Below are 18640 nucleotides of genomic sequence, written 5' to 3' on the forward strand. Positions count from 1 at the left end.
CAGCTGAGTATGCACAGGGCGTGTGGAGGAAGGGTGACTGTCTTTCCCGCTGAATCAGTCTCCTGCCTCGTGCTGAGAAGCATCCATGTTCCTCAGCTCCTGCAGCTCGTGCAGGTCCAGCAATGCCCTGCAAACAGTGCAGGTCCAGATCCCTGCACTGCCCCCAGTGACCCTTGCTGCCCAAACCCTCCTAGATGTAGGGGGTGGGTGGGTAGGCTGAAGCTGTAGTGACACCCCCCAACCTGCTCTCCATCCCCTGGGGGAAACACAGCTAAAATCAGCAGCCTGGTGCCTGAGCTGTACAAACAGGGTCATGTGCCTGTGCATCCTTTAGTGGAAACATATGAACAAGTTACAGAGTAGACCCAGATTTACTGAACTGGGAGAAAAATTGCAAGATGTTGGGGGGCCAATTCCAGCCACATGGGAACTAATTTGATGGTGGAAGTATAAAATTCCTTGTGCTCAGGTTCTTGCTAAATATGCCATTGTTACTTTACTCTGTGATTGTAGACCTGATATTTTTTTCCAAATCCAGGTTATAAATACATAGTTAAAAACAGGCATTGAAGCAGGAGGGTGGAAGTTTTGTGTTTTATCAGCCAGGTCAGGAGACAGGCTTTCTGTATTGACACCACATGGCTCCTGTGCCACAGATCCATTTTTTTGGGTGCCTGTGAGAAGACTCTGCCTTAACTGCAGAGAAAAGGATTAGGTGTTTCCTTGAAAAGCAAAAGCAGTTCCTGAAGTAGAGCTGAAAACCTTCTCAGCTTTTTTCTGTTCGCATTCAGAAATGAGCATGTGATTGCTAAAGCAACCCCCATCAATTTGGCAGGATGAGTCATGGGGTTTGAGCTCCTAAGCTGACAATAATGCTGTCCTCAGCAGGCTGTTTAAACTGCTTTTGTAATAGGCTCAGGGCAGCAGGTTTGGAGAGGCATAGTCAGGTACTCCAACATCATTGTTTGTTGGGGGGATCCCTAGGAGCATCCATATCACCCTCTCTATCCTGCTTACCACAAGGTCCTTCTGGATGGGTGTGAGTGGGTGCATTGTGCCCATGGAGGTGCCCCAAGGCTCTGCATCTGCTATATGTTCCTCTGATACAAAGAGGAGAAGCGTGTCACCTAATTTTGGCCCGTATCATGACGTAGATGCACAAGCGGCAGAGCAAATTTAACCATTTCCCGACTTTGGAGAGTGTCTCTCTGCAGAAAGCCCCTCACGTTACGTCCTTTGTCTGTAGCTGTTGAAAGGTGAGTGCCTGCCGCTCTGCCTCCCTGCACACGTTTCCCGGAGACACTGGCTGTGCAGTGCTGTCCAGATGTCCTGGTTGCCCTCAGCCTGGGGGTGAGGTGGGATGGACTTGCCCTTCCAGCTGCACTGAGCAGCTGATATAATTCATTAATCAGTTTTGTTCTCCTCAATCTTGATATTTTATTAGCAGATGTCACCAGCATTTTACCCAGTGGGGAGCTTTCTGGGTAGCAACAGGGGCAAACCGAATCAGACAGTCTTTATTGGTTTCTATAGCTGAAGGTGTCATTTTTTCCCCTGTTGTAATATGGACTTGGAGCAGATGTGCCTTCGTGGGGGATCAGTTGCTTTCACTTTTGGTTAAAGGACATGCTACTGGAGACTGACATGAGGATCAGCCTGTCCCGTAATGAGGCAGAGAGACACAGGCAGCTGCTGCAGCCTCCAGCAGTGGAGGATGCTGGGCAGCCACCTTGCTGTTCTGCGTGCAAATTGCCTCCTCAGGTGCAGAGGCAGCAAGTTTGCCCAGCCCTGCATCTCAGGAAGGGGTTGTAGAGGTGGAGGTGGGTGACAGGAATGCACAGTGACCATGATGGGGTGCCTGCTCTCAACGGGGTCTGTTTTAGGGCAGCAAGACCCCAAGTCAGAGCAAGCTGAATGCTCCATCCAATGCTGACAGCCAGTGTATGTGCAGGGGCTAGTTTCCCTGCACCAGCAACAGCTGGTTGGGTGAGCAGTGGGGATTTCATGATGGACACCTGACATATTTTGGGAAGTGCTGAGCATCTTCTCTCTGAAAGTCAAAGCTTTCTGAAGTGGGGTTAAACAATCCTTGTTGAGCACTGAGAAGAGGGCAAAAGACATTTTTGTCCACAGGTGGATGCATAGGAGACTAGGGTCAGGACATATTTTGGGGACAAAGGAGGTTGCTGGGCCATAAGTGCTCTGGAGGATTCCCTGAGGAGGACGGGGGAAGAAGGGCCAGTGCATGGCCAGGCAGAGCCCAACCCTCTTTCTTCCTTCACTCCTCTCTTTGCTAGCCCTGGTCTCCACCCTGCAGAGCTGTGCAGGTGTGGAAGGGATGTCAGAAGGGTTTATGCCCAAGTGTAAGCACAACAACTGCTGTATTTTTTCCATGCCAGCTGAGAGAGGTCCTGGAGCAAGCGTGCAGGCCTGAGGCATGGGATGTGCTTCTCACCTGGGATCTCCTTGTGAGCTGGGGCTGTCTCAATGGGACAGTGACATCCCTCTACCAAAGGACGCCGGCATCTCAAAGACCCCAGACCTGTGCTCTGTGAGAATCACGTTTTGCCTGCTGGTCCTTTCCAAGAGTGCTCACAGAGCAAGGGGAGTGTGTGGGGGCAATGCTGGCACCTACGTGCTGCACCTTGTGCAGAGCCCTCTGCTTGCTAGTCTGTAGAGCTGCTCAGTCTGGGCATGTCTGTACACAAATCCTGCCTTAGGTGCAGGCAGCTGCTGTTTGTGCTCTGCTGCAGCTGTGGATACTGTCAGGGCTGGAGGGAGAATCTTGTTCCTGTACTCTTGAAGAGAGATGAGACTGGCTGCTGACAGGTTTATGAACAGTGCTGGAAGAAGTCTATTCTTACAAGAATATCCATTCTTGTGGCTCCTCCTTGCTTCATGCAAAGCAGTAACTACTTCCTCACAAGGGAATAATGCCTTTTTGGAGCAATTACTGCAGGTTGTGTTGGGGTGTGAGTGCCTGATCTTCCAGAATTATTCTTCTGCCATCACTTCTGACACAGAAATGTGCAGAAATCTTTAATATTAACAGGTAGTAGGGGAAGCAGGTAAACATTAACAACAGCTGAGTCAGTCTGAAATCTGTTTGCATACAGTAGTTTCTCTGGGAGTCCAGGATGTCTGTTGTGTCCCTAACATTACTTGTATGCTATTAAAATAAAGACTGTCAATGGGCATGAATGTCATGTGGCCCATCCTGCTACGGCTAAAATCACAGAATATCCTGAGCTGAAAGGGACCCACAAGGATCACCAATGTCCAACTTGTGGAAAAAAAGAAACACTAAACCAAAACCACACTCTACAGTTGTCACTGCCCTTGCACAATGTTAGAGTGTGCAAGATGGCACCCTTTTAGCTGGTGTCTGCTAATGCAGGGGGTGGCACAGAGGGGCATTACGTCACTGCTCAGCTCAGGTGCAGCCACGGTGGCAAGGAGGATAATCTGTTTCCTCACAAGGACATGGGCTGTGCTAGACCAGTTGGCCTGTGTGCTTTCCTTTTATAGATGCAGCTGATTTGAGCAAAAGGCTCTGTGCAACCATAAGTGCCTGACTGCAAACTGTCTGTGGCCTAGTCTGCCCAAATTCAGCAGGACGTCATCAACAAAGTGCCACACAGGATGCAAGTGTCTGCTCCCCACCTGCCCCTCCTTGCTGCAGGAGAAGTTAGGCAGATTTAGATACGGGCATCAAAGAGCTACAGGGATCATATCTCAAATTCAATCTTAACAGACTTGTCAGCAGTGGAGGAGTTTGGGGAATTGAAAGCAGTGTGGCAGGAAACTTCTGCTCATATCAGTTGTTTTGTTTTGTTTCCATTCTCACCAGCTATAATCCAACATTGCTGTCAGCATCTGATGTGATGATGTAAGTGCTGGTGCCTTCTTTCCTTGACTGAACTCTTTGAGAAATGCCTTTAATATGGCATGCTCCCAGGTGTTTGGCCTTCTGTCTTAGACAATAAAGCTTCAAGAGGGGCCAGGACACTAATAGAAATGAGAAGGAAATGAGAAAGATTGCACACAATGATGAGTGCAATCCAATGTCTTATAGAACTATTCCATTTTACAGTCACTGTGTTTTCCTGAAGGGATGCCCTGGGTTAGGCATGTCTGGGTATCCAAGCAAGTGCTGATCTGTGCATGGAAGCTGACAGGGATATTTCCAATGACATCAGCACTGTGACCACTGTGGAGATCAGCTGGAGAAGTGCTTGGCAGTGACAAAGGTGGACAAGAGCTCTCCAAGTCAGTGACCTGCCTAGGGACAGAGAGACAGAGAAAAGCAAAACATACCACTCAGCATGAGTGAGTGTTTTTGTATTTTGTGTCTTTCCTCCATAACAGGCCCATGAGCTGTGTCTTCCCAGAGGGACAGAAAAAAGCAACTGCACTCAGATCTAGGCAGAGGTTTGAAGGTCTGTGGGCACAAATGTCTTGGAGACTGCATGAGAGGGTCAGTGGCCTCCAAAGGGAGCTAAACATGGAGTAAGAGCTGCCAGGTTCTTCTGTCATCTCTTCTATTGGTCAAGGGACAATGTGCCAAGGTATCAACTCTACGAGACTGCTGGAAAGCCTTGTAAAATATTTTTTCTGCTTTTGTCTGAAGTACACTTCTTTAAAAGTAGAACACCAGAACCACAGTCAGTGCTAAGCTTTTCCCAGAACAGTCAGGTGTGATGTCCACATCTCTGTGCCTCTCTGAAGTTGTGCCATGACTTGCAGTGCATACATATGGCAGATAGATAGTGTCCAGGGGCATTCCACTGCTCTATCTCTTTATGGTGGAGACAAACATATGTCTGTTCTGCCCTTTTGGTCCCAGTGTCCTGTCTGTGACAGCAGAGAGCTCCCACCTCATCACTGAGCTCTGTGTGGTGGCAAAGCCCTGGGTGGTGAGAGCTTCTGTGCCAGTCTGTAGCTCCCTGGAGAGCCCAGGACTATATGGAGAGGCCTGACAGCCATGAAGTTAGTCACGGGTGTGTAAAAATCCCTTTCCAGCTATGGCTTTCCAAATTTTCATAAAGGTAAAGTAGATCTAACCATAGATACCCTGATAATAGAAATACTACTCCATCAAATACCAGAATCTTTGGTCTCTGAGGGCCGGAATGTGGGACTCCTCTGTCCACTCAGATGCCCCTCTTCCTGGCAGTCAGTGCTGGCTCTGTGTGTGCTCTCAGTGTCCTGCTCATCCCAGGACACCTCTTGTGAACATCTGCTCTGGTCTAAAAGCCCTGTCCCCTCCTGAGAAGGGGTGGGTTCTCTATCCCTCAATATTTATTCTTTGTGGTTTCTTGAGTCAATTTGGGCACTTTTGACTTGGGGTGCTGGAGCATCCCATGAGGGAGGACTTGCTGAATGAGCGGTCATGGTGCTGGCCTAGGAATATGGATGGTGACAGAGCCCACAGAAGTGTTTGTATTGCCTGCATCAGCATCAGCAGGAGAAAAACACATGTTGCAGCCAGCAGGTGATGGAGTTCTGTGTATAAATTAACCACTGATGAGATCCAGTGTTGACATAAGTCCTTATTACTCAGCTCACTTCAGATAGTGACCAGAGCCCTTGACGGTGTTGGGGATTGATGGTATCCACTACAGCACTTTCTTGGGGTCTTCTGCACCATGCAAGTGGTTTGTAAAGGACTGAACTCTTTGGGAATCTTATCTGCAAAGGAAACAGTTACAAGGGGAAAAACAGTGAGGGGGAAAAAACCCAGGATGTTATGGAGAGAAAAGAATCATGTGCCAACAGAAACTTCAAGTTTATTATGTCAAAAGACTTAAGTGTCTGTCTGGGCAGTGGTGAGTAGAAAGGGACACACAGAGAGACTTCCCCAGGTGAATGGGAAGAGGACTGATCATGCCTCCTGGCTCCGTGGCACTGCGGGGAGACGCGTACATGGAGCACCTGGGATGCAAAGATCCCACTGCCGAGTCAGCAGAAGCTAAAAAGAGGCAGTGGAAAAACGCATAAGAATCAGAAGACTCACTCTGTACTGCAGGCAATCAGGTTAAACAAGTGGAGATGTCCAAACCCACAAAGAGGTGAAAGAGAAAGAAACTCCCTCCAGAGTCCTCAGGAAGTGCTAGAGTTTACTTTAACGACTTCTTGCCCCAGTTCAGCCGTGCTTACTCACTGGAGTTGTCTTTACCCCAAGGAATAAGTCCAGTGACTACAATGAGATGAAGCTTTTGAAGGGCATGAGGTTTTGCAGGGTCAGCAAGTACTGATCTAAATTTCTCCTGCTGATGTAGACTGTCCTTTGCATCAACCCTGGGTTCCATTCCCAGGGTTGCACCGTGAGTTAGGCTATTTGTCCTATCACTTCTTTATCTCTTCAGAAGAGATGGTTTTCCCTCACCATACAGACACTGTTATTATAATTTTAAATAGGGTTTGATGTGGGCTTTGCTTTTACATTGCAATGATGGCTTCATCTGTGCTGTATCCAAAGGCATCTACTTTTGGTAGAGGTTTTATTTATTTTTTTAACATTTCATTGGAAGCTCATTTTTCTGTTCTTGGACGTAATTTCTGAGAACACTTGGAGTTTTCTCTCAGTTTTTGCATTTGCTTTTCATGGTCCATCCTGACTGCGCTGATATGGCAGCAGGCACTGGCCATGCTGGTGATTTGACACCAGCATGATGATGTAACTTTAGGATGATATATTGACACCAGCAGTGATGGTGTCACACATAGATTGTTGTGGATGTCTGGAGGAGGAATTTGACTGCCCCAGGGCATAAGATTTAAATCCTTGATTTCCACCCTGCATCTGTGGGCTCATTGGTGTTGATCCAGCCATCCCACACATTAACAGGAGCAGCTCAGCTGACACAGGATTTCTCTTTGCAATTTCATTCCTTATGAAATTCTAGGGAAAAGAAGAAATATTGGTCAGCTCAGATCTCCACTACAGCAGCATTAAAATAATGTAGTCTCAGTTTTTGAGAAAGTTTTGCATTTCTAAATTCACAGAAATAATACAAAAAAGCCATTTCAGCCTCCAAATGGAGCTGTTCTGGTGTTTGAGAGCCAAGTGTTTGCCTGAGCTGTGTTCAGGCAGGACAGTATTCTGGGGAGGGAAAGACCAGGCTCTGCGCAGCCAGGTGATAGAGCCTGTGGGCTGAGATCCTCCCTGTGCAACCTTCAGTTCTGTCAGACAGTGGAGGATTCCATGTTCTTCACTGTCAGTGTGAGTCCCAGCCTCCCTGTGAAGTCCTGAGCTGCTGGCATGCTGGACACCTGGCTTTGCCTGCAAAATCCTTGCCCTCTGGGGTTCTGCTGCCAGCTCATGACCCCTGTGGGATCCCTGTGGACATGGCCATGGCTGGGTGGATGGCAGTGGCTGCTGGGCAGCTGTCCCCAGATGAGAATGTCCCCATGCCTCGTGTCTGAGGCGTTTGAGGGATGGACTGGCTCTGCCCTGGCCATCAGTGACACTCACCTGTTCACAGCTCAGCACAGGAAAACTCCCTGCCAGCACAGCTGCCCTTTCCGAGCAAGCAGGTTACCAGCTGTCTTGTGTGCACATCAAGCATGTTTGTCACTTTTCTTCTAATGTGGTCCCCTGGGCCTCTTTTTTCTAGATAGCTCTCTTCTGGCTCGGAGGTGAAGCCCTGCCAGTTTGCCACCAGCTTCAGTGGAGCAGGGATTTTCTCAGAGCTATGTTAATGAAAAGCCCAGACTTCCACCACTCCTTACAGCCCTGCTGAAGCTCCAGCTGTTCTCATCAGGAGCTGTCGACTGCTAGATGTTTTTCAAGGAACAACCTCTTCATATAGATTTAGCTGAAATTCAGTTTAGGGGTAGGTGACTTGTCAGATCATCTTGATGGTGCCAGTACTGGGACTGGCCAGGATTCTTTTGTAGAATGCATTTTTGAAAGAAGAAGCAGTTTTGTGGAAAAGCAAGACTTGTCAGTTTTGATGGATGTTTGTTATAAATGGTGATATAAATTAAGTAGAAAAGTCATGAGCAAGATGAGTAATTCTGATTTATCAAGAAATAAGTAGAATCCAGAGAGGAGGAAATGCTGAGGTGCAGTCACAATGCATGTATGTACCTATGTGCCTGTACAGAGTATGTTCCTATGTGTCTCTAATGCATCTATCACATATAAGTATATACAGAGAGAGGACATAAAAGTTTTGCCTTAAAATGGATAAATTATATTATTCACAAACTTTCACAATTAGTACTCCACATTTTAAATTATAACAGTGATTTTTTGAGAGGTCTGAAGAACAAAATAAAAAAATATTGTTTGGCTTTTTTAGTGGTTAGTTTCCTTCACATGCTGCTCTTGAACAAGGTGTTTCTGTGAGAGGAGGGGCACACACTTCATACCATGATGTGTGGTGCTGGACTTTCCCCTTTTTCCCTGTTTGTACATCAGCATCTCTTGGGTCAGCGTACATCTGCACTGTTACAACAAATGCTTCAATTTCAAACATGTTTGAGAGGAGCTTAGGGGAACTACAGTGGCTCAGCCTCGTTTACCCTGGAAGAGAGATTCGGCCAGCCACAGCTGGTGGTTGGAAAGAGGCAGGGACTATATTCCTACACAAAAGGTTGGACACCAGGGCATTAAGTTAATGATTTGGCAACTCTGTCATATCAAGAGCTCTTCAAGTGTCATGTCTTTCTGTGTCAGGCTTTCTCTGTGCCCCAGAAGCAGTAATGGGTTTTCCACTGCCTTGTTCCATCTGTACAGTGGGGTGACTGTAAGGGTGAGGGTTTGGCTAGGCCATGGTCTCCCTACTCTCCCCAGGTGTGCTCCTGCCCCTAGGGAAGAAGTAAACAGTTCTGCAGGTAATGTCAGGTCAGCTGCCTTCTCCACGGCAGCACAAAGTGCAGCCCCAGTACCAGGATTATCATGTAGGGACTGAAATCTGCTGCTGTCGCAGTTGGTTCAAGCAATTCAAGCTTACTAGGATTTTAAAATCAGAATTATTTCCTTGACTGAAATGGGAGCCTCCTGAAATCTTGAATGATAGTGGAAAACCCCTTTCTGTTAGTGCTTTGGGAAGCTCTGGAGTTGATATTGTAAGCTGTAATTTCTTGTTGTTACCGATTGTGAAGTTTCCCATGAGCAGAGAGCAAAATCAGTGAGACGCAGAAAATGGAGGTGTCCTGAGACTGGTGGATCTCTCCAGTTCAGTTTTTGTCTGCCATGTCCTTTGTGTGTGTTCTTTGCATTGAGGGCTTTTCATTGCTAGGGGTGGTTGTGCACTACTGATTGAATCCTGCCCATTTTGCCCTCTCCTGGTACTTGCAGAATAGTCCCATTGGGGATTATTTGCATCGGACTTGGTGACTGCATTTTGCACTTTGTGTGGTTTTTAGCTAATTTCATAAAGAGCTGGTCATACCGAGTCTGCAGGAGCACTGGATTCATATCTGCAAGATGCCTGTATTTCCTGGACGTGACAGAATTTGAGTTGACCCCCTTTACAAATTTGTCGCAGCATAGTGATGATGATGTGGTGGAGCTCAGAGAGAGCTGTAGTACTTACAAACAGTGGGAGTTTCCTTGCTGAGTCTTGTGCTGAAGCACAAACCTCGGGTCAGGGCTTGCTCTGCCATGGGACTACAGATGGACACAGGCAAAGACATGCTTCTCAGCAGACATGCACTGGCTTAAGTGTAGCCAGCATGTGCAGGGCATAGGAATGTGCCATCAGCCCAGGTGCTCAGGCTGTCTGCATGGCCTGCACCTCCTGAGGCTGCTGTATGCCTGTGCCTGCCCAGTGGCTCTCTGGGCTCTAGACTTCCAGCAGCTCAGGCCGAGCAGCAACAGCAATCACCAGCAAGCACCAAAAGCTGTATTTTAGGTGCATCCAGATGTGCTGCAAAAAGCCAAATCCCTCTTTTTATTCTTGTTTTCACTTGAGAAGACTTTACAGATGGAAAAGGAAGTCCTAATTGGGAAAATCTAGAGATAGGTGTCCCTACCTGCTCCACTAGGACTTATGAGTGTCTGATAGATGAAGTATTGCACTGGTGTTTTGCTGAACTTCTGCAACAAGACTGATTGCAACTCATTTCCCCATTTCATATCCATACAACCACAGAATCACAGAATGGTTTGAATGGGAAAGACCCTTAGAAGCCATCTAGTTCCAGCCCCCTGCCATGGGCAGAAACCTTCAACCACACCTGGTATTCATTAGATATTCAGCTGGACCTCTTCTGTTTTGTGTGTACTCTGGGTAGTCTGCCCCAGGTGGTCTGAGGTATGTTTCTCTGTACTCCAGCTCTTCTGTCATGGCAGGAGTGCACTCACGCCACTGTGCTCCAACTATAATGCTGGAGCAACTTTGCTTGAGCTTGGAGATAGTTTCAGCCTTTGCTGTCTTCATTTTCGTCATGAGCCCTAGCTAGGGAGGTGCCTCCACAGCTCCTTCCTTGTTCTTGTGGGTTGCTGCTTCCGGGGCAGTGACTGTCCACATGATAGTGCCCATGACTTCAGAGACGGGAAAAGCAGTTAGTCTTCTGAAAGCAACCAATGTCTTTTCTTCAGATGACTGTAAGATGTGAGTGTGGAGCTTGCCAATGTTTTATCTCATCTGAGATTTTGCTAAGAGATATTTGTAGCCAACATATACCTCTGATAATTCCTCCAAGGTTATAGCTCTAGCTGGAAACTGATTTTCCTTTGCTCCTGCAGACCTGTATTACAGGGGGAGGTTAGGAACCAAGGATTCTTGGCTGAGATGTCTGATATTGAAAGGAAATCCAGTCAAAATCTATCAGCAGGGCAGTGATCTGGCTGATTTGAGCATGGCAAAAGAGATGTCTACAATGGAGGTCAGCGTATTGGAATTCTGTCAGGTACTAACATCAGTGAAATGTGATGGTTTTCTGATCACATGTGTACTCCATCTTCATAAAACTGCTTCCCTGTAGCTCTGAAATGGGGTGCTGGCTGCAAGGAAACATTTGTAGACTGCATCAGCTGCTCTCTGATTTCCTTTGGTCACAGACTAAGTAGGGATGTGCATCCATCATCAGCACTTCATTTGTTTAGAAACTTCCTGCAGCCCTGTCATTATGATTCTCTGACATCTTGCAAAATGACACAGGGGCAGGGAAAATATGTCCCTCACAGGACCTAGGATCACAGAATCGCAGAATGGTTTGGTTTGAAAGGGGCCTTTAAAGGCCATCTAGTCTGACCCCCATGCCATGTGCAGGGACACCTTCCACTAGACCAGGACTCCAGAGATGCTGATTAGCAGAGCAGGACAAGGTCTAAAGCATGCTGCTTTTGTAGGAATGATGGCATCACAAGGTGCTTCTTTCAGGTGCTTTACATGAGTCCCATCAACTTTTAGTTGACAAAATATGAAGAAAGAAAACTTACAGGGAGGAAACATCTGTAAGAACAGCTTTGGTTGAGTGGTGGCCATCTCACACAGCAGAGCCTCATTTCCCTTTGATGCTGCAGTAACTGCTGGGGTGCTGGGTTTTTCCTGATGAGCTGTCACATAGCTCTGCTGGAGCGGGCACAGCTCACCCCCATGGTGCTGCATCTAATGGCCAGGTTACATATCCTCTTTTTGCATTTCAGTGCTTCATGAGAGAGAGAAGGCACAACACTAAGGGAGAAGCTTTGGGCAGTTGATGCACAGGTGTGCACATCAAAGGCTGAGCATTTCAGGTGAAGACACCAGAATGTCTTATATTGGCTAAACATGCTTCAGCCTTTCCCCTTATAATTCAGACAAATTGTTGTTAATCTTTGCAGTCAAGATACTCTTTCTGTGTTCACTTTCCCTGCAATACAATTTTTTTGCCTGCTGTCCCTGGGACATTTGCCTGTCAGGTGATTCTTTGGAAGGTCTCAAAATTTTTTAGCTGTTTTAAGACTTGTTGGACTCAGCTGCCAGACTGCCCTCTATACAGTTCTTTTGTGTTACACAGATTTGTTGGTGGAGGCTTTTGAAAAACTCAGACCTTTCAGAAGTGGTACTGGTTTCTCAGTGGTCTGATAACAGGGCTCAGAGTGCCTGAAGGCAGGCAGATGATCCTGTATCTTGCATGTTGCCTGAAAATGCTTAAGCAATACCTTCTGGTTTAATGTCAGAGCCTACAGTGTACAGAGCACATTCCTTCTCCCTTTACTCCACCTTTTCTTGGGTGGAGGTGAAGGGAACCCCTCAAACCCACTGTCAAGTCATGTCTCAGAGACCATGTTTGCAGTGTGCTTTGGTTGGAGAAAGCTCAGGAGCCTCCTGCTGTGCCAACTGGCTCCTCTGCATTTTCTTCCACCCACCTGTAATGGATTTTACACCTGAGAGGTTATTTTTGGTGGTACAATTCCTATCTGTCCCAAATGGGATATTTTGCCTCTTGTTACAATTCACAGAGCTAGACGGGGCTGCTGGTTTCATGCTGTGCAGCATCGACACATCATGCCCTTGTAAACATTGCTGTCAGCTGTGGCAATTCCATCTCTATTGTCCCAATAAGATTTCATGCTTGACAGTGCCTGACTTTTTTTGTCTGTACATCAACTAATAAGAAATAGTCATGCAGCAGTCTTTTTCTTCTCTGATTCCTTGGGTTTCCAGTTGCTTCCTTGAGAATGAGCACCTAGCCATCCTCTCCCCATTCTCACACTGATTTTCTCCCAGGCAGGAGGACACAGAAGTTGGAATTTCTGGAAGATAGAGGTTTTCTGGTAGAGCAGAGCCTGTCTTTTTCTGCCTAGCACCAGTCAGGGGACAACGAACAGTCCCCATCTATCGTGGCCGTGGATTGCAATGGGGACTGGTCCAGAACTGTTATTAGTGCTCAGTGATGGGAGGAACATAATTATAGGCATGCCTGAATCCAAGGAAGATTATTTTGGAACAGTTTAAGTGTGTGCCTTCGAGTTTTAAATTTGTGTAACTGTTCAGTTTACCTATTCTCCCTCTCTTACACCTACATGTTACTTGTTGCAGTGGCATTTGGTACCTGATGGTTTCACCACCACAGCACCTTACAGGGTCAGTTTACTTTAAAGAAGGATGTCAGGATATGGAGATGTTGGAATCTGTCATGGTTCCACATGAAGTCAGTGTCTCGTGTGTCATATCAGTGTAAATCTCTGGAAACTCTTGGTCTCGTTTCTGTTTGCTGAGTCATACTTCCAGATCCTTGTCACAGCTGCAGCAAATCCCAAAGAATGCTTTTTCTTATGATGCCATGGATGAAAATGGAGCCGTTGAGTTGATGATTTGGCTGCAAAATGTGAAACTGGTGCTACTTCACCACTCAGAAAAGTGGAAAATTTATTTGGCAGTAGAGTATCCATGTGTATTTCCCCTGGTCACCAGTGGGGCAGAAGCTTCTGGCCACCAAGGACAAGTTCTTGCCAAGATTTCCAAGAAGCTCCTATTCTCTGTCCTGCCCCTCTCTGGGCATACCAAAAGGGAAGCTGGCATAGGGTGGGGGCTGCCATTAGCAAATAGCCACCATGAAGAGTGGCCCTCTCAGACAAAGGAGGAAGTGGTGATGTCCAGTCAAGCCAGTGTCACCCAGCAGAAGCTGTTGGCACTGTCTTCACTTGAGGAGTGACACATCTTCCTGTGCAAGCTGTGGGCTTCAGCATCATTTTGCACCACCAGCCATGATCTGCTGTGTATCTGTTTGTCACCTTGGAGATGAAAACAAGTCAAAATTGTTAATCTCTGCTCTGTCCTGTGACCTGCTCAACCAGGAGCCTTTCCTCGCCCGTGATATTTTAAAAAAAGTAATGGTGCTCCTTGGATTTGCTTCCTGACACCCATGCTGAGTTTGTAAGCTGGTCACATCTAACCAGTTACCACAAAATTGATTCTGGAGCCTTCAGTTTAGAAACCTGCAAGCTACATCCCAGGAAATCACACTATCTCCTTTAGGAACTGAATGAACCAGTCAATAATCAACATTGCCAAGGGTGAAGAGGTCTTTTCTAGTACCCTTGATTTTTTCTTCATCAACATCTCTGCATAGGTAATAGCTATATAGATGGGCAGTTGGTACATAGATGGTCACTATGCATGTATATACATACAGTGTATGTATGTTTTAAGTGAAGACACAGTTGCAGGTGTGTAAGTGCACACTGGTGCATTCCTCACAGTTTGTTCTCTTGCTCTCTGACTGCACTGTTCAAATACATGGCCCCAGGTTTTAAAACCTTGCTAAACCTTTACAAAGAGGCCAAAAACCTTGTTGTGAAGATAATTGTCAATCCTGTGACAATCACCCTGGTACCTGGCAAGCCCAGAATAAACTCACCTGCATTTTTCTAAATTGCTAAAGAATTTTTGGGCTCATTACAGACAGTTGTAACAGGTAGGACTTGGCTGATAGGAGACTACAAAGTGTTTAGTGTTTTGGCTGGATGAAGGTGCATGTGTGGCAAGGTGTTTGCTCTCATGCTGCACCCCTGCATGCCCCTTTCTCTGCACCCATTCAAGGGCCCAGTGTGTGTGCACAGCACTGTGGAGCGATGGGGGTAAAGGCATAAGGGCTACCTCTGCATCTAGAGAGGTTGTAGCTGATTTTCCTTGGACTTGGGGTCTCTGTTTTTGCCTTGGTGAACCCAGACACTCTGTGGGAAGTCAGAGGCAGTGTGGGCAGGGCTGGAGGGGTTTAATCCACTACCATGCTGCTGAGTGAGGTGTAGTCTGCACCTGAGGGTTCTTCACTGATGGTTGGCATTCTCCTTTGCAGCCTGATTGCATTTCAACTGTGCTTTACCTTCTTGGTCCCCCTCCAATTCTCAGTGCTGCTGTCAGTCTCTGGCTGCCAGAAATGTTCAATTTGATCACTGATGCTCACCTCAAGCTCTCCAGCCCCATTAGTGGAACGTGGTCCCATTCCCTTTCTCTCTCCGTGCAGGCATGGGCAAAGGTGCTTGAGGATATTGTGATGGGGTGTACATTTGCTTGTGAAGTGTGATGCTCTGCGATCTTGTGCCAGAGATCTCCATCGGTTCTGGAAGGTTGCAGCAGTGAGGGGGTGATGTTTAACACACTGCTTTGGTGTAGGTGCCAGCAGGCCCCATGTCTTGATTAGACTTTCCCCAGGTTAGAGGAGACCAGGTGCTGCCTGGGTATTGGGTGTGCACAGGTGCAGTCCCCATCCCCATGACAAAGTAAGGTGAGCCCACCTGCAGCCCCTGGATAGGTTCCTGCTCCCAGTGCTCTCCACGTGTCAAAGGCTACTTGTGCAGCTCTTTGTCATGGATGCAGCTTACAATCTCTGGCAGATCTGGCCACCCTGTCACCTCCTGAGACAAAACGGTCAGGGGGTAGCAGCCTGAGCTAACAAGGGTCTCTGTCAGTGGGACAAGGAGAAATCTGCATCATCAAGATGATGAGCATCTTGGGACAGGAGGTGGCTGTGGCAGGAAGGGGTGGGCACACTCTGTGAGATCTGAAACCCATTCATCTAGTGGGTACTGCAGCTGTTAAAAACAAATAATAAATGGAAATACCAGATACAATTGCCTTGAGATGGCAGAGGTCCTGAGGAGTCCTGATGGGCTGGTGGTAGTCGGTTGAAACAAATTGCCCACTGCTGTGATACCTCAGCTCCCAATAACAGAGGGCAAATGGCCTTCCAGGGGGAGATATAGATTTTCCTTTGAGATATGGTAAGGGAAATAAACTAAATTATGTTCGAACATAGGGTTCTCCCTCCCTCCCTCCCTCCCTCTCTCTCTCTCTAAGAAAAAGAAGGGAAAGGAGAAAGAAAGGAAGGGAAGGAAGGGAAGGAAGGGAAGGAAGGAAAGGAAGGAAGGAAAGAACAAAGAGAGAGCGATAGAAAGAAAGAGAGAAAGAGGGTGAGAGAGGGTGAGAGAGGGTGAGAGAGGGTGACAGAGAGAGAGAGAGAGAGAGAGAGAGAGAGAGAGAGAAGAAAGAAAGAAAGAAAGAAAGAAAGAAAGAAAGAAAGAAAGAAAGAAAGAAAGAGAGAGAAAGAGGAAGGAAGGAAGGAAGGAAGGAAGGAAGGAAGGAAGGAAGGAAGGAAGGAAGGAAGGAAGGAAGGAAGGAAGGAAGGAAGGAAGGAAGGAAGGAAGGAAGGAAGGAAGGAAGGAAGGAAGGAAGGAAGGAAATGCGGGTAAAGAGACATAAAATAAGCTTCAGCAGGCATTTGCAATTTAATTGATATTTGGCGGCAGGAAGCCAATCAGTATAAGTAAATTGACGTTATAAGATAAAAATAATCGCCTAATGGGCTGCCTTCCCCCACGGCTATGGCAGGCCAAATAAATATGGTGTTGTGTGTCAGAGCAGCGTGGTGGCCGCTCCTGGGCACAGCCGCCGGCAGGGCTCGGCGCAGGCTGCGGATCATTTTTATGGCATCTGTCTCTGCTCCCTGAGAGCAGGCAATGAGGGGTTGCACATTGATTGCTGCTCCAGCCAACAGTGGCTGAGGGAAAGGCTGTAATTAATGGCTTTATTTGCTGGAGCACTGCTGAGAACAATTGAGTGTGTTATGGTAACAACTGGTGCCCACATTCCAATGGCAAGAGAAGGTGCTGGAGCTGGTGGGTAGCTATGCACAGGCTGCCTTCCTGAGAGTTGGGTACAGGGCATGACAGCAGATGGGATTCAACAGTGCTTCAGGGGCTTGGCTGGAGCAGGTGGGCATCTGGGGAATGATGCAAGTGTAGAGTGCCAGCAGTGTGCTCCCAGTTAATCCCAGTGTTAGTAACAGAGCATACCCTTAGTCATTTCTTGCCACAAAACCTCCAGGGAGAGGAAAATTGGCATGGATGACAGTGGAGGGACCCCTCAGTTCCTACTGGGGGAATTAATGGCCTCCCTGTCCAAGCCCCTGGCCTCCCCCTTTTGCAGCAGTAGTAGAGTCACAGGTTACAAGGGTTTTTTTTTCTTTTTCTTTCTTTCTAAAAAAGGATTTATTTCTGAGATTTTACTTATGAGTAGTGCAATCAGTAATTTTTGTGCATGCTGAGTGGTTTTGTCTTGCCATCTGTGCCTTTTGCTGAGGTGTGGAGAAGTGGACATGTTCTGCATGGTTCTGCGAAGAACACATGGCTACATGTAAATGTTTATGTATACACACCTGTATATATGTAAGGAAGAAATATTTCAGGCAGCATGCATCCTCAGCGTGTTTCCTTCCTTTCTAAAGCAAATAAAGTCAAAAAGAGATGGGGAGATGAAACCGTGAAAAATGATAATGAGCCTCTCCTAAAGATTCTGTAAACCTTTTTAAAGGAAAAGTTCTTGTCTTTAACATAAATAACAGCAGTACCTGGTGAGTGAGGAGAGACTGGTGCCCGCCTAGGCTTAGTTAGTCATGACAAGTGATGGCTTACTTACATTCAAATCCTTCTAAGTGTGGATGATTAGATAGCTAGCTAGCTAGCTAGCTAGATAGACAGATAGACAGACAGACAGATAGATAATAGCACAAGGGGTGATGTCTTCAGACTCACAGAGGGCAGGGTTACATGGGACATTGGGAAGGAATTCTTCCCTGTGAGGCTGGTGAGGCCCTGGCACAGGGTGCCCAGAGAAGCAGTGGCTACCACATTTCTGGAAGTGTCCAAGGCCAGGTTGGATGGGACTTGGAGCAACCTGGGACAGTGGAAGGTGGAATGAGATGAGCTTTAAGGTCCCTTCCCACCCAAACCAGTCTGGGGTTCTGTGACAGGGTGAGGCAAAATAGCCTTCAGCTGTGAGCAATTTAGATTGCATATTAGGAAAGAATTCCTAACTGAAATGGGTGTCAAACATTGAAAAAGGCTATCCAGGACAGTGGTACAGTCACCATGCCTAGTGGGATTTAAAATATCTGTAGACATGCTGCTTAGGAACATGGATTACTGGTGGTCTTGGCAGACCTGGGTAAATTGATGGTCTTGACAATCTTAGAAGACTTTTCCAATGAAATTGAATTTGTGATTCTATGGTTCCATATAAGCTGATTAATTTCTGTTTAAGCACCGAAATGATTTTGAACTGGAAAACTAAAATGAGTTTAATTTTAAAGTCTCAGGATGGGGTCTATCCACATGTTCAGTATTTTCCCCAGTAGCGTTTTGTGTCACACAGTTCTTCAGAAATGATCTCTGCCTGTGAACAAGATCCAGTTTCAGTCTGTAAGTTCTTTTCTATAGACGAAAAAGTCCTGAAAATTTCCCCATCACTGTGGCTTTGCAGTGCCTGGCTTTTGTGGCACCAAGCAAACATAGGGAGGCAAGACTTTGTCTGCCATGCCAGGCATTCACTCTCAGACCACCATCACTGAGTCATGGAAACCACTAGTTTGCAACATCTGGCTATTGGCAGCAGAGAGGAAACACTGGATACAGTGGTCTTCCAAAATTATTTGCCAAGATCTAGCCATCTCTCTCTCTCCCCACCTCCCCCATATTGATACATACATAAAATAAAATGAGTAAAATATGTGTGTGTGTATATATATATATATATATATATATATATATATATAAAATTATTATGCTTTTCCTGGAGCAGTTATCTCATTAGATGGAGTGGAAATAAGTGAGATTGGAAAAACTGGCACAGACACGAGGTCAGCCTCACCTGCTGGTGTGGTGAGGTTGTTCCTGGAGTCTTTGTCTCAACTAAAGCTG

The 18640-nt window shown here is 46.7% G+C and overlaps 1 protein-coding gene across 2 annotated transcripts in view; it reads left to right on the top strand.

Moving 5' to 3' along the window:
• Positions 1 to 18640, top strand: part of PAX5 (paired box 5) — a 131331-nt gene that overhangs the window by 19666 nt on the left and 93025 nt on the right. The window lies entirely within an intron of this gene.

This window comes from Chamaea fasciata, unplaced genomic scaffold (assembly GCF_029207755.1).
Source record: "Chamaea fasciata isolate MVZ Bird 193981 ecotype frontalis unplaced genomic scaffold, bChaFas1.0.hap1 SCAF_4, whole genome shotgun sequence".
NCBI lineage: Eukaryota > Metazoa > Chordata > Aves > Passeriformes > Sylviidae > Chamaea > Chamaea fasciata.